Raw genomic sequence first — 6,167 nt, 5'->3', positions numbered from 1 at the left:
AAAATGGATCAGGACGCAACAGAACAAAAGGAACAATAGAAAGAGGGGGGAAAACACCAACATCAAGGCTGAGGGACAAAATAGAGAGATGCTTCGACAAATTAAGAGATGGAAGGAATTAGGGGTCGGGGGAGGATACACGAGATGGACAAAATGGAACCAGAAGTAAAGTCTCAGGAAGAAAATACTGGAAATTTGGAAAGAGGTAGGTTTGGGGAGGTAGGGGTTAACAGGGGTAAAAAAAAAAAAATTGTGGTTATGAATGGGGGATGATCCAATCAGCTGTCTTGAAGACCTGGAGGGAAGGATGACATTGAAGAGTGTGTGGAAGTTTGTTTCACAGGCAGGAAAAAAGGACGAAAGAGTGGAGGTGAGCAATGATCCTGGATTTAGGTAGTTTCACCAGAAGGGGATTGATGGCGTACCGTGTGTGCCCTGCAGCAACCTGAGGGGGGACGAAGCATGGAAAGAGCAGATGGTGCAAGACCAGAAAGGATGCGGTTGATGGGAAAGTCTGTGATCGACCTGCAGGGCAGGATTTACCCAAGGGCAACCGGGGCACATGCCCGGGGTCTCGACCACCCAATGCGTGCCCGGGGACCTCCACCACCCAAGGGCTCATCAGGATTACAACTGAGGTGGTATTTCTAAAATCCTCAATAGTCTCCCCCATTGACTTGAAATTTGATGAGGATATATATTTCAGGTCACTGAATTCAACTAGCCAATTATTATTGAGTTCAACATCGACCAAAAGGTCAACATAAGCCAAAGGTCAAAAACTAAGGTGGTATTTCTAAAATCCTCAATTTTCATCTGATTGATTTGAAATTTGAAGAGGATTTATATAACCGGTCACTGATTTCAACCACCAATTCTTTTTGAGGTCCACATTGATCAAAAGGTCAACATAGGTCGAATTTTTAAAATTGTCAATTTTCATCTGATTCACTTGAAATTTGAAGATGAGTCGCATATTTAGTCATTGAATTCAACCAACAATTATTTTTTAAGTCAAATTTGTTTCTTGGATTTTGCCAGTATCGTGCTCTGCATGAAGACTTCTTCTTGCTTGTTTGTTTGTGTGCAGGATATCTCATAAAGTTGTGGGCAGATCCGAATGAAATTTTGAGGACAGGTTTGGTGTGTGACGAGGACGAACTGATTAGATTTTAGTGAAGATTTACAAGTTGGCTAGGTTGATGTGGTTCATTGTTTTTTTTCGGAATTGTTATCTTCCATTTTAATTTTGGAAATCCACATGCCCACTCAATTTGAATGTCGTGCAAATATGTTACATTCGTGTTTGGCCTGCTTCACACATACAGTATTTCAGCTTCTGAATCAAATTTCAAATGGAGCAAGTGTAATGCAAAAATGTTTCGCACTATTATTCAGACTGAGCCAAAAGAGGTTTTGGGCCATTTGGATTGTGAGGAAATACAGGACAGTACAAGAAAAATATATGTTGACCTTTAATCTGTATCATTACATGATGTTTGTTTAGGTAAAGCAATAGGACTGGAGGCTGATAAGTGAGTTGGTCAAACGATATGATGCCAACCAGCCAAATGGACGAGGCTGTCGAGTAAAACAACGGAAGTGCCTGGACAGGGTTTAATCATCGGTCTCCAAGGATGAAATGTCCACCACTGCGAGTAGAACTTTTCTTGTATCTATCTCAGAAATCACTTGGTGCAGCATATATGAATTGAATACCACTTTCACAAAGTCCTCTCTTCCAGCCATCAGACCTGTTTCACCATTACGGATTCTCCATAATTATTATGGAAACCGGCCGAAAAAGTAAGCTTCATTTGAAATCCGAAAATTATGGACGCCACGTTTCCTTGAATAATTAAGGATTTAGAGGTGAAATTACAGGCACTACGTTTGTCTCTTTTAGCCATTAAATGAACAGGCAGAAGATGGCAATGATCTCAACAAGTAGTGTAATTCTGAATGGCTGTATGCTCAATAATTGCTCGTGCAAATGCCACCAGTAATTAATGATTCTTTACTGTGTGATGGTTTGCGGTTGTTTGGACGGCTGGATCACCAAGTCTATGTCTTTGACATTGAAGAGTTAAACAGTAGTCTTTGTGCCAATCATCTTAGTGATTTTTATGTCTTCAATAAAAATGCTGAGGAAATGTTCAGAACTGAAAGAACAATATCCATAGCCTGTCTCCTCTCACTTGGTGTTGCCACTCCATAATGTTGACAGAAATCAAATAGTATACAGTACATTGAATTATCCTTACATTGTAATAAATGTGCTTCAATGTTTTCTTTGCTCATCACAAGATCATTTGTTTAAAATTATAGGAAATAACCAAGAAAGAAAAAGAAAAGGGACAATAGGCTGATCATGACCAGAGTATCCTCAACAAAATGTCCCAGAAATACTCCAATCAAGAGTGTAAGAAATGTCAGAAGAATGAAAAGGTGAAAGTGAAGGTGTGATGTCTGGAAGAAGAATTCCAGCTTTGCAAATCACTTGTTGGTGAGTAAAAATGTATTTACTGCATCAATCGGGTTTGCTCCAGAAAGGGAATATGTGGGATTCATCCTCAATGAAGTTCATGGGATGAAAATGCCCCAAAAATGTTGTGATTATACGAGAAATGAACTGACGAGCCCGTCTTATTAAATTAGTTTTTGGAGTTTTTTTTTGTAATTTGCAACAGGAAGGAGAATTAAGTTTTTCTCCGATATCCCAACCTCATATGTTCAATGAATTTGGCAATTACCCCTGAGGACAAAGACATGAATGCCTTGCTAACAATATGGGACTTTCAAAATGACAGAAAGATGACAGGCTGAGTCAACCCCACCTGATATTAATTCAACAGCAGGATTTGAACACACACACACACACACACACACACACAACAACACACACAACAGAGCAGGATTTGAAATCAGGACCCTAGGATCCCAAGCTGGTGGTAGTACTTGGGATGTTGGGGGATGTGTAACACACATGGTGGTACTTGGGAAGTTTTAGGATGTTGGGGGATGTACAACACACATCCCTCCACTTGGGCTCTGCACCGAGCCACATGGTCGGGAGTTTGCAGTACAATCAGGTGCCCTGCTCAGCGAGATGACAAAGTTATCCAAGTCTTTTGTTGTGCAGAAGCACAGCCCTTTCTCTCGGGTACTTTTACAAGTATTTCTGACTTTTTCCAGAAGCTTGGTGAGCCATTCCAAGTCAAAATCCTCATCCCAGACACATAATACATTTGATTTTGCCCTGAACATACCAGTTTCCTGGGGTTTCTATGCATGCTTACAGAGCTTCCATCCATTGTTGGAAGAGCAGAAGCAGAATGTCCAAAATAGAGTGACCATATCTGAATCCAATTTAATGATCTGAGATCAGGCCATTGGATAAAACGAAGGAATTGATGTCAATCACGACAATGGATTCCCTGACTTTGCTGGTGATTGGAAGTAAGCTGATAGGTCTGTAGTTAAAAGGATCTGTTTTTGCACCTTGTTTGTGGAAGGCATTGATATTGGCTCATTTCCAAGCAGATGAAAGATGACCTTTGGCAAATGATGGGGTGACCAGAGCAGAAAGAGTGTGTGCAATAGCAGCAGAGCAGGTTTTTTTTTTAGGACACGTGAGCTGATGTCCGCTCGAGTTGTAAAATTAGAGTCGAGGGTCACCAGAAACTTCTCCACATTCTCAGGTGCAAAAGATGCAGAGTCCAGGAGCAATTGGGTACAAATGGGAATCGTGGGTACAGAGAGCAAGGGGTTGGGGACACACAAGTTGGAAGCAAATACGGAATTGATGCATTCGGCCTTCTCATGATCAGAGTCGGCTGTGGTGCCATTTGAAGTGAGGGAAGTGACAGACTTAAGTGAACGTTAGGGATGGAGGTTAAGCAGACTCCAGAATCAGCTTTAACAAGGCACCACCAGGTTTTGGAGGAGGGAGACCAGTTTGATAGTTCTATTTTGAGACTGGACTGCTGTTGTCTTCTGGCTTTCCTGAGAGTGGATACACTTGTTGCAGGCTTTGTGGAATGATCTGAAGCATTTGTATACTTCAATGAAGTGTCTATATGCTGCAATAACCTCGTATAGCATTTTAATATCACAATGCATGCTAAATATAAAGGCTTCCTCAGTGTAAACTGAACAAAATACACCTTACTTCAAAAGATTATGACCATTCAATTACCTATACATCTTTACAAAAGTTATAAACTTCTGGCTTGAAGTGAAAGTTTCAACATTCCAAAAAGCCATATTGAGTCCTAATTTAGCAGACTGAAGTTTAGCAGAAGCCATATTGCCATTACTAATATTGAGTACAATTTATATTTCCTTTAAGGGTTACATTTAGTGCTATTAAAAAATTTTTTGCTGAAATGTGGGAGCACTACTAGATGACCCCCACCCCCACCCCGAGCTTACAAACTTCTCTTGTACATATTCCCCCTTTATTATTATGACAGAGCTCCTCCCATCAAAACTATTATATTGTTCTGGTTCTGCAAAACCGGCACCCCCTCCCATCTCCCTCGGCAATACCAACCAAAATATGGTGGTCCCGAGACAGTTATTTAATTAGTATTCATGTTGGATAGCCCTTCCCTTAAGTGTGATGGGTATATGGGTCATATGCGTAGCATGGGCTTTAGGTAGGTCTTTATTCCCATCCTTTATCTATTTTATTCACTTTGTTGCAAACATCATCCCTTGATCACGCAAGCCTGCAGACCACAGCAACAGGCAGCTCATTAGCACATGAGTTAGTCGTGCCACAACAAAATGATAGCTACCCGGCAACCAAGCTGCCATACGAAGGAAGAAGAAGAAGCATACAGGTGACCTTTCACATTCAAACCTTGTGCCATAACCCAACAAACACTTCACTTCACGAGACTCAAACCATAATGCTACAACATTCCTCCAACCACCACAACGCATTCATAATAATTCTCTCACACCATCAAACCACAATCTTAGCTCATGTACCATCACCATTAATCACCTCAACCACCACAAACCACCATGCTATAAAAAAACCAAACTTTTTTGAAATTCCCGCCGAACAAAAAACGACTCGTGCGAACAATTGACGACGCTTCCGAACCCCCTCGCATGTTTGGCGAACTTTTGGAGCCTAAAATACGAATGTTGGACTTTGCCATTTTTTCGACATTCGCATCCTTCGTGAACCGTTTGTGTGTCCCATGAAAACCCACCTTTACACGTGCAGACCTCTTTACACTTACTTTCAACCTATTCTCTCACACATTCTTTCCTTTGTTTCCAAAACCCCCCTTGACCCACATCTACCAGTCACTGCACCCTCATTTTGCACCTTCTTCTGATCATGCACAGTCGACACCCTCAGTTTTCTTCCTCCCTTCCCCCTTCTCAGTGACTGGGAAGCATTGGTCCGTCGACTGTGTGAGATAACAAGGAGGTCGCAAACACTGCATTTTTACCTCACCTTTCTTGCTTTCTAACCTTCCTTGGAATGATTCTGATGGCACCTGTTTTGTTCGCATCATTAACATTGTAGAAGTTTTAGTATTGGTTTAGCCTGGCACTGTCTCTCTCTTTGTGTTTTTGTAAATACGTGTATTTTTCTTTTGCCGCACCTCATCAATCCTTGCTTTCCCCTGCTGTACATATTGCTGTGCATTAAAATCCCTTATATTGTGCACATACTTTTCCTCGCCCTCGCTTATAATTAAATTGCTTATATTGGAAATGTAACTTGCTCATCGTGTCTTTTCCTCCATTGGTCCAGCCGAGTCTGCACATGGAGTAGCTGGGAAGTTTTACCCCACCGATTGGCTCTTGTTGGCCGGTGCATACATGGCAGCTCTGCTCGGCTGCACCTGATCAGGTCAGGTAACTCAAGTCCGCATTGAGTACAGGAAACTCGCTTGGTGTGGTCTGTCCAACGGAAATCATAACACGTGAGGTTATGACACCCTGCCAGGATTGGCAGTACCAATCAGCCATAGTGGTTGCTAAACAACCCGCCAGAGCGTGGAGTTATCCATACTCAGTGGCCTCAGAACTGGCTGTTCGGTATGAACTCGAGCGCTTCCTCTCGTGGCGAAACTCGAACCCCAGATCCGTAACAATATGATAAACGTAACCTTAGAATGAAGACTTACCATATGCCA

The 6,167-nt window shown here is 41.9% G+C and overlaps 1 long non-coding RNA gene across 1 annotated transcript; it reads left to right on the top strand.

The window, feature by feature from the left end:
• The first annotated feature begins 338 nt into the window (after positions 1 to 338).
• On the top strand, positions 339 to 5,880 carry LOC147018411 (uncharacterized). Its single transcript, XR_015062799.1, has 3 exons — positions 339 to 638; positions 2,329 to 2,506; positions 5,783 to 5,880. It is a non-coding gene; the product is annotated as an uncharacterized LOC147018411 (long non-coding RNA).
• The last annotated feature ends 287 nt before the right edge of the window (positions 5,881 to 6,167 follow it).

This window comes from Eptatretus burgeri, chromosome 10, assembly GCF_056783735.1.
Source record: "Eptatretus burgeri isolate ZD-2024b chromosome 10, Ebu_testis_v1, whole genome shotgun sequence".
NCBI classification, from domain to species: Eukaryota; Metazoa; Chordata; class Myxini; order Myxiniformes; family Myxinidae; genus Eptatretus; species Eptatretus burgeri.
This window is presented reverse-complemented; position numbering and strand designations above follow the sequence as displayed.